Below are 20,059 nucleotides of genomic sequence, written 5' to 3'. Positions count from 1 at the left end.
AGTTCTATAAGCAAAAACTTAATGACAGGTTTCCTATCAGATAGTGAAGTAGCTTCCTATTGTTTGTCCATAAGTAAATGAGTTTTGTAATGAAGCATACAAAATATAGGTACTTTACATAATACAACATCTTTATGATTGACTCAAAAGCACGGCAGAAATCATAAAATCGTCTTAACTGGTAGAAATAAATACTGTGGATTTTGTTCTCACCATAAACATCCGAGTATAAATACCAAACAGCTACTAAGCAAGTACGTGGAAACCTAGACTTTTTCACCCAGAGGTGTAGGATCCTATTTATTTCCCTCACGTTAACACAAACGTCATATATGGTAGAGTGACAAGTCTCATGGTCTGTGACTATCATAGCGCAAGAAAAGATAAGCGGAGATGCCATAATACAGGAGCCTTCTTCTAGGCCAAATTCGCACGGTGGGCATGACCAAAACCATTAGTTACGAGTGACCTAACGAAGCGTTCAGGTTCTTTGAGATATTTGTCAACGATTTCTGGAATTACAAAAAAATATCGCTTTAAAAGAAGGCGTGTAAAGGCGAAATTGCGAAAATAGTAACGTTCCTCGTTCCCCGGACACCCGTATTTTGGCGCACTGTTTTCTTAAGAGATTTTCCGTTGTTTCATACGCTCCGCTTGTAATTTTGTTCTTCATGGTGACTACTGAGTAATTAACTCGTTTCCCTTATTTGACGTAAAACGTGATCAGTAATAAAATCAGTTAAAGCTTAGACGCCATATTTTTATTCGACGCCTTTTATGTGCTTTCAAGAATATCCTTTAATTGGACTTGACATTGGTTAATATTGGTAAAGGCCTTAAAGGTGAAGTTGCTCGTGTTACTAAGGCCTATTTAACTTTTTACTGGTACTGAAAACTAGGAAAGCTTCTAAGAATCCTTTCAGGGAAATTAAGTGATAATCTGTGTAAAGTTTGTAATAGTTTAAAGTGTTCCGCTGGATTTGCAAAGTTAACTGCGGAATTCTAAGTAAGCAGCATTCTAAGAAAGTCTTGTGAAAAAATCTAAATTAAGTGGGTGTTTCCAGTATTTTTGTGCGTTCCTTATTGTCTAAATACGAGTACTTAAATATAACCACGATTACTATAATAGTTTCTACGTAGTAATAATGTACTATGACGTCCAGATCGATTGTCGGCCACGGCTGCTGTTGTCTCCAAGGAGATCAACCAGCTACGCAGGAGATAATGTATTCTAGTGTATTTACTACACTATTTGCTTAGATTAGGACGACACATTTAGACAGGGAAAAATTATATGAGTATGTCCCATGTGGATATAGAAACAGTTACTCGTATAGTATCTACTGCCAACTAGGTACCTACTCATGTGCTTTCACCAATCGCCAAATACATGCCCAAACAACCACGCATGAATAGTTATTTTATTATAATAACTGCATACTCATGTTGGCTCGCATCGCCATCATAATTAGAAAGCAATCATTCAATGGTGGTGATTTACCAGAATAACTGAATCAGTATCAATTGATAGCGAATAACGTTAGGTCATTATGAAGATTGACGTCCGGCGCACTGTGGTAACTCATCAATTCTGACCGGCTAGGGTGGGTAGGAGTGTGGGGTTTGATAGGACAGTCTTGGTACTTTGTAAATAGAATCATGTTGGTGTTTTTAGATCTTTATGTGAGCAGTGTTTTGTATCAGGCTGATACTTAATGACAAAAATATTAAATTAATAGCTGAAGTAAATGAGTCTACTTGCATTATTATGTAAAATGGGAATGAAATAATGTACTTATGTAGGTATTAAAACGTTGCATAAAAATTGCATATTGTTTTCAGCAGAACTTAGGCAATGGACGGATGGATAACTTGCAATAGAAGTATTGGCTGGTACTATAAAGTACATGTGTAGTATTTTGCCAGTTTTGTGGCACGCACGATTGCGAAATACACGTGTTTAGTCCCACATTTTATCCGTAGTTTTACAATACCATGGCTTCCCTAACCAGCAGAGATAACTCATGGTGGTATATAGAATTACATCACAAATTGAGTTTTTATATTACGTATAGAAATAAATATCTATTGCCTGCGTCTGATGTGTGATCAGCAGATTTTTTTCCAAATTTCTTCGTAAATATACCTAAAGTAACTTTAGATTTTATTTACTTCGTTAGATAGAAGTAGGTATTTTCTAGTCTCAATCTATTCGTGACAAAATTATTTATCAATTCAAGAAAAAACACATATTCATACTCTTATATTTATTTTGATATAGATTTCTAAGGGCCGATCTTTCTATCGTCAGATAATTTTTATCCGAAGATTATGTTTGACGATTTGACAGCTTTTAAGCGCCATATTTAAGGCACTGAGATAAAAGTTAATTTAACATTGAAAAATCGGCTCTGAAAATAGTAATAATAAAACAGTCACTATGGCTAACTGTAGGCACTTATGTCAATGGCATAGACAATTGGTTGAAGTGGCCCTTGCCAGCGACTGGGCGACACTCGTGCGCAATTGTGATCATAGCCAATGACGGACAGCGTATCATGTCTAGTTTATTAATATTGATGAAGTAAATACTGTGTCTTGAGATTAATTGAAAAACCTACTCTTATTGCATAACTAAGTAACTATACTTACCTACTATAGTTTGAAATCCAGCGAACTGACTGCTCGTTTCACCCCTATCAAATTGAAAAATCACGTTTACGCAAGATATTTTTAGCGTTTAGTATTTAGATACCTATTTAGATGTTTGTCAGACTGTGATCTAACTATAAAGAAAGAATACGGTTTTATATGTTTTGTATGCTTTTTTTTTTTAATTATCATATTTTAACATTATCTGCACTAAAATAATAGTAGTATAATTATTTTTGGATTTTTTATATTTTAACATTTTTAGTGTCAATAAATGATTTCTAAAAATGTGATCATTTTCATTTCATTCTCTTTGCCTAAAGCTACAGCCGTCGGTCACGCCTGCCGTGTGTGACCGCCATTACGATACCATAGTGTCCCATACCCATAAAACATGTAATCTAAGTAAAACGCCATAAAAGTCAGGCTCGGACACTTTGTGGATACAATGCCGTAACCTTTGCCATCATATTATGGGGAAGCGTTAACTTTCCGAAATACACTCTCAATATTGAACGGTATTGAGCTAAAAAGACTAATTGAAACAAAGAAAAATGTACATGATATGTATGTACCACAATTGGACGAAAATACATTTATTTGTGTTTATTGGTGACGAAAAAAAACCAGTTACATAATTAGACTTATCACTATCTTAAATCTAAATAACAAATATGCAACTTATACATAGATCCACAACAAAATATGAAAGTTTGAGAACATACCAGGTACATTACTTATTTTTATCATGACGCGATATTACATAAACATAATTTGCCCCACAAAACTTTTAGTTTGCTGTGGTTCAGTATGCGGTACATACTTAGGCACACGTTCTTACCCAAGTATATCTATTTTGATACGTTCTGAGACCCAATACAATACAGAGGTCCAAAAATTCTTCACAAACCTCATCACAACAAAACCTAGAACCAATCAATGGAACTCGAAAAAAAAAACAAAAAAAAAACGACAGCACAGAATGCCGCGAAAACGGAAAAAATGGCGTTCCGTGCGTTGGCGCCAAATTAAACCGGGTTCTCTATGGTATCGCGCTTTGATCTCGGTTCACAGGAGTGTTTGCGCTCGGCTGTCTGTCTGTTTGTCTGCTCGCGTTGAAAAGAGCCCGTGAATGGACGCCGGGACTTCTTTCAATAGTAGATTTATATCGGCGAGGATGGTATAGCGCCGCAATTTGTGGGTAGAAGATACCCTGATAAACGTGCCATGGGAGGATGTAAGGGAGGTATGGGAATGGAAGGAAAACTGTTTTGGTCGAAGTGTTAATAATAGAGTTTAAGATTTTCTGTGATTTTTGTTAGTAAGTTGTACCTACTTATGATCTGAGAATTTTCAACAAAATGTGTGACATCTTTTTCGTGGTAATATTATGAAGTAATGATAATTCAAAACGAGTAAATAAATTACTTAAATCTCATAAAGAAAGCATTTCATTTTGTCAAGATAACTTTCATATTAGACTTGCCCTAAAGAAATTGAGTTGATTACAAAAATCTGACTAGACTTATTCAAATGGGATGCATTTATTTAACTTTTACACCTCACATCATCAGCCTATCGCAGTCCACTGCTGGACATAGGCCTCTCCAAGTGCACGCCACTGAGATCGATTTTCGGCTTCTCGCATCCAGCTCCTGCCAGCCGTCTTGCGCAAGTCATCACTCCACCGTGCCTGAGGACGTCCTACACTACGTTTGCCGAGGCGCGGTCTCCACTCTAGAACTCGTTTACCCCAACGGTTATCGGTTCTTCGGCTAATATGGCCAGCCCACTGCCACTTCAGCTTGCTGATTCGGTAGGCTATGTCGATGACCTTGGTTCTCTGACGGATTACCTCATTTCTGATGCGATCCCTCAGAGAAACGCCGAGCATAGCTCTTTCCATAGCCCGCTGAGCGACTTTAAACTTGTGGACCAGCCGTACCGTCAGTGTCCACGTTTCGGCTCCGTAAGTCATGACAGGTAGGACGCACTGATTGAAGACTTTTGTCTTTAGGCACTGTGGAATCGACGATGTTAGGACTCGACGTAGCTTCCCAAATGCAGCCCAACCCAACTGAATTCTCCTATTCACCTCGTCCTCAAAGTTGTTTCTACCTAACTGCAATGTCTGCCCGAGGTATACATATTTCCGAACAACTTCGAGAACGGCGCCGTGTATCGCAATCGGTTCCGGTAGAACATGTTCATTGAACATGACCTTGGTTTTGTCCAAGTTCATCCGTAGGCCGATGCGTAGAGAAGATTCAGCCAGGTCGTTAAGCATCTGTTGTAGGTCCTGCAGCGTTTCCGCCATGATGACGATATCGTCAGCAAATCTCAAGTGAGAGATGTGTTCGCCATTGATGTTGATGCCGCGTCCTTTCCAGTTCAGCGTCTTGAACATATCCTCCATTGCATTAGTGAACAGTTTCGGGAAATAACATCCCCTTGTCTCACTCCTCGATGCAACGGTATGGGCCTTGTTTGCTGATTCTGTACTTGGACGGACATTGTAGCGGCTTCGTAGAGACATCTCATCACTTGAATGTATCGCCAATCTACTTGACAACGCTGCAGGGACTCCAGAACAGACCAGATTTCAACCGAGTCAAAGGCCTTCTCATAGTCCACAAATGCTAGACACAGGGGCTGATTATACTCTTCGGTCTTCTGTATAATCTGCCGCACTGTGTGGATGTGGTCTATGGTGCCGTATCCGCTCCGAAACCCAGCCTGCTCCGGTGGTTGGAATTCGTCGAGTCTTCGCGCAAGTCGGTTCGTGATCACTCTTGAGAACAGCTTATAGACGTGGCTTAGGAGGAAATGGGTCGATAGTTCTTCAACTGGGTTTTGTCTCCCTTTTGAAGAACAGGACGACAACACTCCTACTCCACGCCTCTGGAGTTCTCCTTCAAAGAGGACGGCATTAAAAGCTTCTGGAGCTCCCCAGTACGGGCTTACCTCCTGCTTTTAAAAGCTCTGTTGTAATGCCATCCTCGCCAGGGCTTTTCCATTTTGAGCTGTCTCAGAGCGATCTCGATCTCGCCACTGCTGACTTCTGGCAGGTCTTCGGTGAAATGGCGTGTTAATGTGGCTCTAGAATCCTCATTTCCGGGATCAGGTCGAGATGCATGCGATGCGTATAACCGGCCATAGAAATTTTCCACTTCCGAAAGGACTGCCGGCACCGAAGAAACGACTTCTCCACTTGTTGTGGTCAGCTTCGTCAAGTGGCTTCTTCCAAGAGATTGTACGAACACCTTTGACCCCGATTCAGCTCAATTGCTCTTTCAATGGCAAGAGTATTGGAGTACCGGAGGTCGCGTCGTACGTGCTTGTTGATCTCTTGGTTTAGAGCCCGCTTAGCTGACGAAGTGACAGGCGGGTTTTCACGTCGTTTCTTCATAAGCCCTAATGTCTCTTCCGAAAGCTTTGATTTCTTGCCCTTACGCTGCATGTTACAGAATCTCGAACCTTCCTCCTGAGGATCCGAACCACATATTCGTGGTTCTGGTTAACGTCTGTTGTGGTTTCCACGGCGGCAAATCGGTTCTCCAAATTTGACTGGAACGTTTCGGATCCTGTCATGGTTTGGAGCAGTGTTGGTCGGAGCCTGGCCTTCATCAGACGGAAACGTTCGGCCTTGAAGTTGATATTCAGAGAGCCTCGGACAAGTCGGTGATCGCTACCGGTATTAAACCTATTGATCACGGAGACGTCTCTGAATATGTGCTTCTTGTTCGTCATGATGAAGTCAATCTCATTTTTAGTCATAGTGTCGGGGCTTTGCCACGTCCACTTCCTTTGGGGCTGCTTTTTGAAAAAGGAGTTCATCAAAAAGAGCCCCTCGCGTTCGAGGAAGTTGACGAGCATTTGCCCCCTATGATTCCTGCTTCCAAATCCATGGGATCCTACTGCCGATTCGCCGCAAGTCTGTACTCCCACTTTAGCGTTAAAGTCCCCCATGACAACGGTGTAATGGGTCTTTGTAGTGAAGTGGAGGGCCCTTGATATATCATCAAACATATCCTCCACTTCATCGTCTGAATGTGTCGAGGTCGGTGCGTACACTTGCACTACCTTGAGGCTATACCTGTCGGTGAGCTTTATGATAAGGTACGCTACCCTGTTCGACACACTAGACACCTCCACAACGTTATCAGCTAGGGACTTATTAACCAGAAACCCAACGCCACCTTGGGATTGTTGGTCTCCCTCTCGGAAGTACATTAGGTGACCTGATTCGAGGGTTATGGTGTCCTCCCCCTCTCTTCGAACTTCACATAACCCTAATATGTGCCACCTAATCTTCCCAAGTTCCACCTCGAGTTGCGCCAGATGCGAGTCAAGCCGTAGCGTGCGGCCGTTGTACGTCGCCAGAGTCAGTTTTGTTTGGTGGCCTCCCGTAACCCGGAGATTCTTCGCACCCCCTGCCCCGCCGTAACCACGGTCGCCACCGTGACCGGGAATAACGGGACTGCCGGGAACTAGGGGCCGTGGCTTTTTTGTGCTGCTCATGGAGGTATTTAGCCTACTGCTATCACGCTGGCCAGACGGGTTGATAGAGGGTTTTTTTCGAGTTTTCCTTCTCTCGCACTGGTGTTCGGTGCAATTGTCTCCATTAGTCGACTTCTACGACACCCACTGGAAGAAGGGGTAGCGACATATGTATTCTTAAGCCGTCGCTACACGGCATACTTTTACACCTACGGAGATATTATTCATAAGACAAGCACATATCCTAAACCACACAATTTACAAACACCATCTACCCATAGCCAATTTCTTTGTTATTCCACCTCTCACCCACAGACAAACAAACAAGGATACATACATATCTTGAGTGCAGTTGACTCATCTCACCAGGGGTGCGAGAGTGGTGATGAGCTTTCAATATTCATGCACGAGGGTTGCAAGTGGCTTCAGGCTCCAAGGTGATGGGGTTCGGTGCGATTTGAGGTAAAATTGGAAGAAAGAAGTATATCTCTAGAGATGTGGAATGTTTCTTATGTATTTGAAAGAAAGTCTTGTATGTAATTTGGCGTAGGCAAAAATTGGTACTATGAGAGATATAATTAGATACTGATTAATAACTGAAAGCTCTAAAACTTTTTTACAAAAAAATTAAACCGACTTCCCAAAACACTAAAAAGCAAAAAAAAAACAATTTTAGGTGCATCGGCCTAGAATTCGGTGTCTAATGGATGTTACTAAGTTAATTTTGCCACCGACTTCTAGGCCGATGCACCTAAAATTGTTTTTTTTTTTGCTTTTTAGTGTTTTGGGAAGTCGGTTTAATTTTTTTGTAAAAAAGTTTTTTATTTAAAGCTTTTCAGTGATACGTATAGTTGTCACTATCCATACAAGTGGGAAATTCTCATCAATACAAAGAATATAAGTCCAAATACGAGGTATTTTACATATTCAGTTGTCGAGTTCCCTCGACTTTCTCTGGTCTCCATCATCAGGTCAGCTTCAAACCTTCACTGTTGCAAAGGTCTTGTCAATACAAATAATTTAAGCCCAAACACGAGGTAGTTTACATATTCAGTTGTCGAGTTCCCTCGACCCTCTCTGGTTTCCATCATCAGATCAGCTCCAAATCTTCACTGTTGAATAGTGCTTTTAGGCGTAAACCCGAGTATCAAGTTTTTACCCTATGTATGCCTACAACTTTCGAAGGTTGCCCTCGATTTCTCAGGGTTTCCATCATCAGATCCTGACCTGATGACTATGGGACCAACTGGTAGCTATTTCGAGTCGAACAAAAAAAGAATCACGTAAATCGGTCCATAAACCTCGGAGTAATCGATGTACATACATAGAAAAAAAAAAAAAACATACCGGCCGAATTGATAACCTCCTCCTTTTTGGGAAGTCGGTTAAAAATAATTTTTTACATATTTCACTATTTACGTTTAATTTTTGATGAAATCGGCTAGACATTTGCTAGGTATCCTGATCAGTGTACCTACCTACACTCAAGTTACTTAAAGCAGATCACACTGCAAAATTTTTCTCGAGCGTTAGTTTGACAGGGCACAGGTAGATAGATGAATGATAAGGCGCACATTACCAACCATCAAAATAAACTGACATCTATTGGGCCTACTTTCGTCTGCCAATTGAGTGCTTATACGAAACACCTATTTATAACACAACGTAATAATACAGTTTTGTTTGTTTATGTACACATAAGACAAGAACATAGGCCAAACAATAATATAACCGCAACACAAACACGGGGTGCCAATGAATAATTCAGTAGACGAGACACTTGGCCAAGGGGTGACGTCTAGACCGATGTTTTTGTACCTACGCTCTTTGTTTACCTAATAAAATATGTACTGTAATCGGAACTTTACGAATAGGTAGTATACCTGAATGTGATCAGGGATTGTTTGTTTATAGATTTTAGGGTATCTAGGCCTATGGACGGTGTGTCCTAGAAAAGATCTTGAGAGAACCTGGACTTTAAGGTTTGAAATCGTCAATCCGCATTGATTATGATGATAAGTTGGATTTTGAAAAATGGCAGTAAGTATGTCGGACGTCAGTCGGCCTTTCGTAGGGCACATAAAAGGGAAATTCAATAAGTGTTTTTCTTTTCTGAATTTATTAGCATCAAATCCTATTTTCAGAACTGCTGGGCTACCGCTCTTTTAATGCCTTTTACATTACATTTACATTGGACCTTTAGAATACTGAACCCCAAAAACAACTTAGTGTCTACTTAACTGAGGTATTGCTCGACCAGTCTAACTTGTACGAGAACTAATTATGTACATACAAGTATGTATGTAGGTACATTAAAATCACCTGCCCCACAATCATGTCAGCTCTTAAATCATTATACTACCTAGGCCTTAATTATTAATTAATTAGAACACTTTTTGCAACATCTAGGTATCTGTAATGGCCGCCATTTATTAGGTATTTTTAATTAGGAACTCATTTGTTTTAATTACTAAAGTGGCTGCGTTCGCACGAGTTTATGTCCTTTTTAGTAAGACCTAGATTTTTATGCGTACGAGTTATGTTTAAAAAAATTAAAAAGTAGTTTGTTTTCTGTTTTTAAAACGACTAGACTGGTCGAGATCATCATCCTCCGAGCCTTTTTCTCAACTATGTTGGGGTCGGTTTCCAGTCTAACCGGATATAGCTGAGTACCAGTGCTTTACAAGAAGCGACCTGAACTCCTCAAACCCGGGCAACCCAATACCCCTTGGTTAGACTGGTGTCAGATTTTCTGGCTTCTGACTACCAGTAACGACTGCCGAGGATGTAGACTGGTCGATATGAATCTCTTTTTTCTAAAAAATTTAGGGGTACTTTTTTCTCGTATTCAATGAATTGATACGAATAGAACTTACCTAATAAGTACTCTTTGCCTGATAAAAATGAAGAAAATCCTCAGAATGTGGTGATTTTACCTCAATTAAGAATTCTTAAAAATAAAGACTGTCACAAAAGATTTATCTGTGTTTGTTTCCCACCTGAAAAGTAATCTTGGCAGATGTAGCTAACCTTTACTCAGTGATTGACCTGCTCATCAAGAATTAAGTATGCTTAATTAATATTAAGTTTGACAACCCAAAACTCATCTTAAAAGGTACCATAATGATTTAAGTATACGTTCGAGCCTTATTTATCACCCTGTTATGTAGTTTTTTTTGTAAAATTATGCAGTTTCATGGCAATAAGCTTGTCTGCCTAGTGGTAATGATGATGACCCAAAATGGTGGAGACTTAATTCTGTATATAAATTTAAAATAATTAAAATTGGAACTCCAATTATTTTAATGCTATAATTTTGTATATTAATTTCGAGTTGTTACAATAAAATAAGTGTTTTAGGTATTTGCATTTATATAATACAGGATTAAAATAATTGTAGGATTATACGATACTCTATTTCTTTTGGTACATTCTTACAGTTCTCGTTTCAAATTATGAAATGAATGCTTGATCAATAACTAGGTACCTATTTTAATTATAATACTAGGTACTGCAAAAACTTATATGCTACACATATTATTATGTTTTTCGATAAAAAAACTAACTTGATACCAATTTCACTCAACACATGAGTACCTTATGGTATAAAATGGTATTCTTAACACGATCTTATTCTCCACCTTATATGTTCGTTAACACGTTTTCTCATATATATGTATATACAATACACATATACACACACACAACTGTCTATCAAATACCAACTTTAAATACATAACAATAGGGTATATTTTCATTAATATGAATAAGTTTTCTCGGCCCGCCCACTTGATAATGATGGCTGTGCCACCAGTTTTTGCTCGACGATGGTGTTTCATGGTGAAAACTAATGGGGGGAGAAACCTTCCCTTATTTGCATTTAAGTATGCTATAAATAAAGAGTTTCCTTATAAATGTTATGAACTCTTTTGAATGCGTTGGTGTCTGGCTGGAATTTTGTGAAGCTGGTGCGGTATTCTTTTTCTAAATTCGAATTTGCATCTGGCCGTTGGTATGTATTTGTCTTTGGCTGTTATCGGAAATATCATGGTTGATCATTTGTAAATGTTTGGAATAAACGGTAACATTGCACTATTGGGAAGCAGATAATAGTTTTATATACCTAAGAGCTTGAATTAGACCCTTGTATGCTTATAAAAGCGAAGATCAATTTCTTTGTTTAAACGTAAAATAAATAAGAAGAACAATGATTAGAAGGAGGTATCTGAAGTGTCAAACAATACGTTTTTGGTTTTGTTTATCTGGTGGTTTCGTAGTTACAGTTACTCCCATAGTTATTACCCCACTTCTTCTTGACACTTTTCCAGTGTTGTTTCTATCCATATAAAATCCCAGAACCATTTTTAGCACCCAGTACGATTGGTCCGCCGCACATAATTCCCTAATTTACCCACCTAGAAAACTCCTTACACAGCCATTCGAAATTCAAATCAAAAAAGAAAAAAAACTAGCGTGCACAGTTTCTTGAACTCACACCGCCATGTTGGACAAGCCAAGCATGGACGCCATACTAACATCCGATGTCGACTGTAAACCTCGCAGTTATGAAGTTTATTATATTCCTAGCCACCATTAATTGTGCACTAGCTGAATGGTAGCTTGAATATAAACCTCTAGCCTATAGAAAACTGGCACACTGCACTGCAAACTTTAAGTCGGTCGATAGTTTGTTTGGGCTCATAAGTCAGTATGAAGATGAATGGTAGTACGCACATTACAAAGATCAGGTAGGTATTTACAGCCTTACTTATAAAAATCTCTAATAATCTTCTAAGCATAATTTTAACTAATTACTACTTAAAGCCTTAAGTGGTGATTAAATGTTAGTTAAGACATGTTTAAGCAACGTTTATAAGTAGGTAAGGCTGTTAGTTGGTATCGGACCGACTGAAAGGAAACCTTAACTGGAATCGAGATTTCCTTAAAAATAATTTTACCAGCCATAGGGTCAACTGTCGGCCAACTGTTTAGTCTCCAGTATGTAGGTGCTCTTTGTGTAGGTACCTATGAATATTATTGTGCCTATGTACTAGTTTTATATGGCCTTTTCATGTCTTGAGTCGGCTTGAAGAATAGGTCGTATTTTTTAACCCTGATGCAAAGAGGGTGTTATATGTTTGACCGCTATGCGTCTGTTTGCCAGTCTGTATGTCTTTTTGATTACGTATGATTGTAACCTTCATTGAGAAATTCGGTTTTCATAGGATCACGGTTGTCTGGTTATAACGCATAATGCTACCGGCTTTAAGATAACTGATTTTTCAGTTCCGATGCTTTAAAAAATTTGATTCGCTTTTGTCCTGAGAGAGTAGCTAGGTACGTAGCGCACTTGAAAAAATGAGCTAAGTAGCTAAGTATTGTGAAGCTTAGGTAACTATAACGTTTTATCAAAATCTGTTCACTAGTTTTTATGTGAAGATGTTACAGACATCCATCCATCTACAAATCATTCCAAACTTTTACTTTTATAATATTAGTGTGACGTGACAAAGAGACATACTTAGCGCCAATATGAAGTATGATGCTTAGTAGGTATGATTAAAATTAGAAATAATCTACCCTATAATACACGCTCATCACCCAGGTTTTACTTACCAATAACCAAACAAACCGAGTATGTTATCAATACTTTCGGCTCACGTCCGGGGGTTGATTGCAATCAGTCGTTAACCACCCTTATTGAATTGCGTCGATTCGAGCGGGACACAACGCTTGTTTGTTCGCGCTATTTGCTCGGTATTATCCAGGCATTGATTTGGGGAGTTCTAGATGTGCTAGTAGTATTAATTCTAATGTATATCAGATGTAAACTTTTTACATTTGGTATTATCGATGAAATTGGCCATAAGGATATCAAATTCAAATTCATTCATGTATTCATCCATAACAATGATGATGATATCTAACAGTTGTTATGTACCTACTTATTGGTCAACCACGTTTTCTTTCTAGAAGCTGGAATTTTTGGGAATCAATCGCTTTCGGAATTAAGTCTCAAATAAAATGTATGATTTTCTTAATTAATTACCTATGGACTTTTTAAGTTAAAGCTAATTTCTTAGCTGAACTGGTTAAAATTAGGTACCTACTTACATAAGGGGATCAGGATTCAAGAAAAAAAATAAGCATCTAAAGTTAAAGTCAATAGATACTTGCATTAATGTCACATCCAGTTCATCATATCATGTGATGAAGCTAAATTACCTTTATCAGATAATTTATCAGCTTTTATTTAGCGGTAAGGCGCAGCGTTACATTTGTATGATTTGTTGTAAGGCTGCTTTTTTATTTCAAAAGATTGTTGACATATGATACATATATCCACGTTTATAAATAAACTATACATGCTTAGATAGATATGTGAAAACGAAAATAAGTGGAATTGTTAGATTCTATTCTTAGAAGAGTCGTCATATCTTTCGTCATGGAGTTATTGACATTATTAATCCAAGGTACTAGGCACTTAACAATGATTGAAGAATTGAGAATGATCATCACTTGTTTTCATATAAGTTCATGTAAACGTCTCTCGTATACGCAATAGGTACCGCCTGTATAAACCAAGCGTTACCATGAGGAAATCCACCAGTGTGAAAACGCTACCTATATTTTATGCATCAAGTCTTCTATGTACCATTCACTCATTGTTCATTACCAATCTCGAAGCATACACCTGCATACAATCGGAACTCAATATTATGATACCCACACAAATTGCATGAAATCAAATTACTGTAACGAACAGACTGCCAGATCGTAATTCACTTTTGTAAATCAGCGCCTATCAAATGAACTCCGATGGGAAATCGGAAATTTTCCTCTTTGCCAGTTCAATTTTCAACCTTATGACCTAGAACATAAGGTGCATGGGTGGATCTGGTATTGATAGACCCAATTACTAGGGTTACTGATTTTGGTCTCATTACGCGAAAAATGTGATTTACTATGAATCAAGGGGTGAATTAAGTTTGGGTAGGTTTTCCTGCTTTCAGTTTTAATAAGTTAATTCTTTGAGTTCTAGGAGTTTTGCTAATTTTATCTTTATAATGTTTTTGCAGTTATCGGCCTAGCCTTTTCTCAACAATGTTGGAGTTGGCTTCCAGTCTAACCGGTTGCTGTTGAGTACCACTGTTTTACATGGAGCGGCTGTCGATATCGCACCCTTGGTAAGACTGGCTGTCAGATTTTCTGACTTCTGACCTCCCGTAAGGATCTCTAGAAATGTTCAAAGAACAGTCACTTACCTACCAATTGAATGAACATGCCTTCCGAAACATGGAGGATCTCATGTCAAGATGGTCACCAGCCACGGACTGAAACTAAACTTATTGGAAGTTCGCTATTCGTTAAAAAAACCAGAATCTATTTAAATATAAATAACTGTTACCACGTAGCTTCTCACTGCGAGCTTCTAAATTCCCCGTTACCTTAAACACCAAGAAAGCACACTACAGGCAGACAATACCTACGACCCATCCGTTACTCGCCATATGTTCCCGCAAATGATGAACAACCGCAATTTGCCTTGCACAAGCTCGAACCTGCGACCACACGATACATATAACGTGCCAATTACTAATTACGGCCACAAAAAACGGGACCCCAAAAGTAGGATGTTTTTCAACGATAATTAGATCGCGTGCTACATTTTTTTGCTGGCAGTGTAATTTTTGGTTACTTTTTTTTGGTAGAAATTGATTATGGATTCGTTTGGGGGTGGATTTTGTGGGTAGCATAAGTGGTTTCCTATGAGTGATGATGTTTTTTTATATTTTTTTGCAATCTACGGCAGATCAATTCAAGTATTTAAGACTTGTAGATCATGAAACTAGGTTACCTTAGATTCTTAGGTAACCTGGTTTCATGATCTACAAGTTTTAACAACTTATACTTCTAAGGCTTAGAATATTCAATAAGTACACATTTGACATACGCCAATTTAAAACAAAAACTGAAATTAAGAAGACCAAGATCATAAGATAACAAGATAAGGGAACGTTGCACCATGTAGAAATAGTCAAATCGGCGATTTAATTGGCTTATATTGTGCATATTGCCAACCTTCATGTGAAACGTTTAAAAACATGTAGCAACTTCTCCAACGGACGAAACATCTACCTACCCTCGCAAACCTTCAAACGACAGTTGGCCCTGCTTCTATAACAAGAACAACTATCAATTGTTTATATTTAAACCAGAACAACGAAAACCATTGTCCTGGAAACAGAAGACAGTTGCTGACAATTATCATGACTAACAAAGGCACACCATGAAAGGACCCCATAGTTATAGAAATTAATAGGTCATCATGGATGACAAATGTCGCGTCTTTTTTTAAGATGGCATTGTTTTTGATAGTGCTATTATATGTATTGTAAATTGCAATATAATAATGAAGCCAAAAATTAGAGAAAAAGTTCAAAATGTTAAATTCAAATAAAGTGAATAGGGCATCGTAATATCATCTGATATATTCTATACAACATAAAATATTATAAAGCTGAAGAGTCGGATTGCTTGAATAATATCACAGAAACTCGCTAATCTCAGGAACTACTATTTCGATTCGAAAACCCTTCACTGTTAGATAGCCTCTTTATCGACGAAGGTTTGTGAAGCTCCCACGAGTCCATATCGTGTGGAAGTATGTGATGGTAAAATACTGATAACTATTCTGCAGATGCTAGAGCTGAAATATATTCTTGTCCTCATCAGTTGTCAAAATCCACTTCCTTGGTCAAAAACCAACAATTACAAGAGCATACACAAGAACTGAGGAAAACCACAGCCTCTTCACATCATGGAACAACACAATGACGACATGTTGCAAACGGGAGCCACAGATTAATTCCTTACCAATCACCAACTTTTCAACCCAACTCACGAAGAAACAACGAGCAAAAACGGACCTTATGACGTTAAAGTTAAGGTTGATGATAATAATGATGATGGTGATGAAGGATCGCTTGGTCCCAAAGTAACAAATCGTAAGAAAACGTCTTAAAAGGCTGGTTTTTTGTCAATTATTCGGCTCATTAGGGTACAATTTGAAAGGATGTGGTTTAGTGATGATCCGCTCATTGTCTCGTCACTTGAGCGGTTCGTTTGAGGAGCACGCGATGTTGAAGGTGACCTGAGATCGGATAATGTCAGGTGTTTGACAAGAGATCAAAAAAGGAGGGCTATGATTTTATAACCCAAAATAGAGCGTCATCATCCGGTCAATAATTATAATAAGGATCCAAAATTGATATCAGCTTCTGTTTTCGTTAGATGAGCTAATGTTCAAATTATCGTGATTCTCATATACAATGATAACTTAAGGGAGTCTACGTCTTATCTGCAATTAAGCCAGAGAATAGTAGGAACTAGAAAAACGTACCTATACCTAAGCAAGGTAAACTTGTTAAATTAAATGTTAATATTTTACAAACAGTTCTCATAATCGGAAAACCAAATTATACAAACACTTTTGCAGCATTTAATTCTTGCCTTTCACATACACCACCATCCACCGTTCTCTTAATTATCCTACATCTCTCAAGCCATGCACTAACTACTTCAAATCGCTTTACTGTTTTTAGAAAAACACAAAACCACTCTTCCTAACAACTGGTAGGCAAGTTCTGAACATCTCAATCAACACAATTTAGGATCTTTTAACTTTATTTACTTAGTATGCAAATATTGACAGTGGGGAGGGGGGCGTTACAAAGGGAACCGCTCTCTTTAATCTTGCCGCTATCACCTGTGGTCGTAAGATTTATAACTAGCGTCTTGTTCGAACGTAGGTACCTATTGTGTGGAGACAACCGTCTTCATTGCGAGCAAAAACTCTGATGAATGGCTTTTCGGGTAAGCAGTCTGTAGGTTCGCATTTTGCCTGTCTATCAATTTCGAAGTACTTAAGTATTTGCTGTATTTGAATTTGGATGACTGCTGTTTGTGGTCTTCGTTTGTTTTTTTGGTTTTTTGTGTATGTTAATGTTTGGGACTTTGGTAGGTTATGAAGGTATAGTAAGAGAATGTGATGTGACAAACAGTATTGTAAGCATTTGTAAAAATGCTTACAAATTTATCGTATGTTAAAAACTTTTTTATATTTGCTTAAAACTTGACAGCCGTTAGTTATTAAAGCGTCGCGGCAGTTTTATTTTCAGCTTCTGCATGTCAATTTTACTTGCATTTCGTTCGTTCTCTATCAAAATATTTCCCACAAAAACACGACAAAACAAAAATCAAGGGCTTACAAAATATCACTTACCAAAACGAATGTCAACCGTGCAGTTTCCCCCAAAATACTTTAATCCAACAATACTCCCATTCATTCATTCGTTCCCCCTACAATCATTCGGTCAATTTGACAATGGCGGCCAGACCCCTGTTTTGAAAATATTTGCCCGCGGACCAAACAATTTGATTTAAGTGGTCGCTACCAAAATGATATGAATTGAATAATATTTCCTGCGACGATTATTTTAAATTTTGAAATGGATTTATCCTGTTAGAGTGGTCTTGAATTTATTGTTCTTCATATGTAGGTTCCTAAGTAATACGGTCAGAATAATTATACAATGATAGTCTAGTGTTATCTTGAGCACAGATTGGTAGGTATTCGGATCTTCATATTTGGTTAAAAATCAATGAATTTGTTGTAGCCATTAATTCTGAAAAGACAAGAAAGCTTGTGGTATGTAAAATATTTTAAGCATCGTACACTATACCTACGGCTTATGCAGTCCAATATCTTCAAACATGTTTATAAATCTATGATGGGAGAAGTAGATGAATATTGTAATATTTTAATAGAAGCAAACCTAGTTTAAAGTGACCTCAAAAACAGCGAAGCTCAAATCTTAATCATCCTCCGAGCCTTTTTCCCTTTTCCCAACTATGAAGGGGTCGGCTTCCAGTCTAACCGGATGCGGCTGCGTATTAGTTTTTTACAAGGAGCGACTGCCTATCTGACCTCCTCAATCCAGTTACCCGGGCAACCTATGGTGTCAGACTTACTGGCTTCTGACTACCTACCCGTAACGGCGGCCAAGCTTAAATCTTAATATTCCAACGTTAAACTGACAATCTTACCATTTCTATATCGTAAATCACACAGATTCGTGGTAAGCAGACTTTCAAGCCTCAACGCATCGTACACTGTCACGTCATTGTCACGACTTTGACCCAAGATGACCCGCGCAGATATCGCCCTTATTACAACGGTGTAAGACCTATAATTGGGCAAAAGAATTACTGCGTCGTGACGCACTTTTTGGGAGACGGACGACGAAATCTCAGATTTTTGGTCGCTGATAAGTTTTGTAGTTGGGTGAATTGTAAAAGATGGGTTTTTACTATTGTGTAAGGCGATTGCTTATTTTTTTATAATGCAAATAAATACTCAAGAACTAACTACCTATATCATATGAATTTTAATAATAATTTATATTTACAATAACGTAAACACTATTCATTCTATTATCAAACCTAAAAATAAAAACTAAAGCCTAAACGCATTGAAAAATTCGTCCCCATCGCTGTCGACTGGGAGCGTGCCCAAGAGGATGACTACTATATCATAAGGTTAAAATCAAGAGCAACATAAATAAAAAATTTAAAAGCTAAGTATGGAAGGACTAGATAATAGATTAGATGCTAAATAATTGTACTTCCACATTAAACAGCGTGTAAGAAGGTCTGTCTGTACCCACTTAAGCAAAAATGTTTCCTTCATACGAGCATACTTCAGTAGGTAAGATACCTATATAAGTTTTTTTTTTTAAAAAAGATGCTTCTGTAACACACTGGTGAGTTAGTAATCCAAATTGTTAGCGAGACTATTTTATATTTCGGTAGACTAGTGCAGACTACTCACTCATAGATGGCGCCAACTACGCCTCGACGTTCTAAGTCTGCAAGTAGCGACATCTAGTATCAAGTAGAAAAAAAACAGGGAAAATCAGAAATATATTTTAAAAAAACAGGGAAAATCAGAAATATATTAAAAAAAATAAATTGTGTAATTTAATAAAAATACATCTGTGCTACATTATAGGTATGTGATTTAATAATTACAATATATATGTACTTGGCAAGATAATTTTTTTGATACAGTGACAAAAAAAATTGCTAAGTTTATCAGTAAGACGCATGTAAAAAGACATATTTTTATCTCACTCTTCTTTTGCACTGAACCTTTGCATAAATCAGCAAATTATCAGACCAGGATAGCATTTATTATATTGTTGCTAATTTATAAGCGGTGTGACATCACTATCATATCGCGATAAACTTTTGACCCTAGAAATAAATTATATTACTACTTAGAAATGAGACCTATAGGTATACACGTAATAAATTACTATATTTTGTAAATACGACTTCTTGTTTTTCTATCCTAACTAAAATTGAAATAATCTGTTTGTTACGCTGACTGTTTAAGATGGAATAAAGAGATCGGCTATTTTTTTCCAGGTGTAGGATGTAGTGTCATTGAAAAGCGGTTGAGACTGCGGGCAACAGCTAGTACCTAAGTTCACAGTCTACATACATTTAATATTGTAATGATTAAAAATTCGTTTAGTGCCCATATTATTTAGAAAATAATTTGAGTAAAGTGATGTAAAAGCGGTAGGTACCTTTAGTTCTTTTAACACTCCAATTTTGATTACCTATGCCAACAAGAGGAAAAAGGCACTACGTATTAAGTAGTTACATCTCAATAAATTACATTTAATCTAGTTCACTTGTTGACATTTCTTAGGCAGCGGGGAATTTTGTACAGAAGATTGTATATTTTCCTCGTGTTTGTGTTATTTGAATGCAACGTAAACAGTTTTATAATCAGTTACCTATAGTCATCCAGTTCAAGCCGATAGAGATACAGAAA

Source organism: Helicoverpa armigera, chromosome 22, assembly GCF_030705265.1.
Source record: "Helicoverpa armigera isolate CAAS_96S chromosome 22, ASM3070526v1, whole genome shotgun sequence".
NCBI lineage: Eukaryota > Metazoa > Arthropoda > Insecta > Lepidoptera > Noctuidae > Helicoverpa > Helicoverpa armigera.
This window is presented reverse-complemented; position numbering follows the sequence as displayed.